We start from the raw sequence: 319 nt of genomic DNA, 5'->3' as shown, positions 1-319 counted from the left end.
TAAGCTTTTCTTCATTTTCAGAGCCTTATTCATTAAAAAATACAAAATAAATGTCTCACAAATGGTGTGTCTCAAAATAGGCAAGGTAGATGTGTTTGTGTGTGCGTGCACATTCAGAAAGCAACATTCAAACATACAGGAACAGCTAACAACATGTCTTAAAGGAATAGTTCACCCAAAAATAAAAATCAGTCCTTTATTCACCTTATATGTTGTTCCACAGAAGCAAGCTGTACGGTTCAATCATTAAATACATTTTGGGGTGAACTATGCCATAACAATTTAATGTCAGAGAAAATTAATGACGCAAATATGGTGC

Source organism: Carassius gibelio, chromosome B3, assembly GCF_023724105.1.
Source record: "Carassius gibelio isolate Cgi1373 ecotype wild population from Czech Republic chromosome B3, carGib1.2-hapl.c, whole genome shotgun sequence".
NCBI classification, from domain to species: Eukaryota; Metazoa; Chordata; class Actinopteri; order Cypriniformes; family Cyprinidae; genus Carassius; species Carassius gibelio.
The sequence above is the reverse complement of the archived record's forward strand: the minus strand, read 5'-3'. Positions refer to the sequence as shown.